Below are 690 nucleotides of genomic sequence, written 5' to 3'. Positions count from 1 at the left end.
CCCTGTAGAACAGGATAAAGCGGCTAGAGATAATGAGATGAGTATGTGAAGGTTTTTTTTTTTTCTCAGAGTAGCATCAGAAGCATCTACAATCCTGTCAAAATCTTCCTCTTTCTGCCCCTTATGAACTATGTTTGTATTCTTTCTTGCACTGCACACTGCAGGGTCCACCCATGATCTGTCCAGTAGGGCAGTAGGGGACTTCTGACAAAGATTATTAAACAGTGAAAGGAAGCCGTTCATGTAAGGCATATGGTGATACACTTCGCCTCACTAACACTCCAGTTAGTGATGGCCAAAGAAGGCTCCTGAGTGCATGTGGAGTATAAGGGGGTGTGGCAGATGAAGCCCTGCTGAGAGGCATGTATCATTTAGCAGAAAACCACATGACCAATGACACATGAGGCCTTGGTTATGATTCTCTCAAATGTTCATTACTTGAAATCACATTCAACAGAGTCCACTAGCAACACGGACTGCTCAAAGACACATACAGCATGTTTTAATTTCTACACCACAGCAGTGTTCGGACTGTTTGGACCCCCACCCCACCACACCCCACCCACACACTCAATGTTTTACACAGGCACTTCCTGAGTGGTTTTCCGTCACCAGCTCAAAAGTGGAAGTGGACAGAATGCTGCTTTTTATTCACGCCACACAAAAAGACAATGTACAGTCCCTGAGACA

Source organism: Neoarius graeffei, chromosome 18 (genome assembly GCF_027579695.1).
Source record: "Neoarius graeffei isolate fNeoGra1 chromosome 18, fNeoGra1.pri, whole genome shotgun sequence".
NCBI lineage: Eukaryota > Metazoa > Chordata > Actinopteri > Siluriformes > Ariidae > Neoarius > Neoarius graeffei.
The sequence above is the reverse complement of the archived record's forward strand: the minus strand, read 5'-3'. Positions refer to the sequence as shown.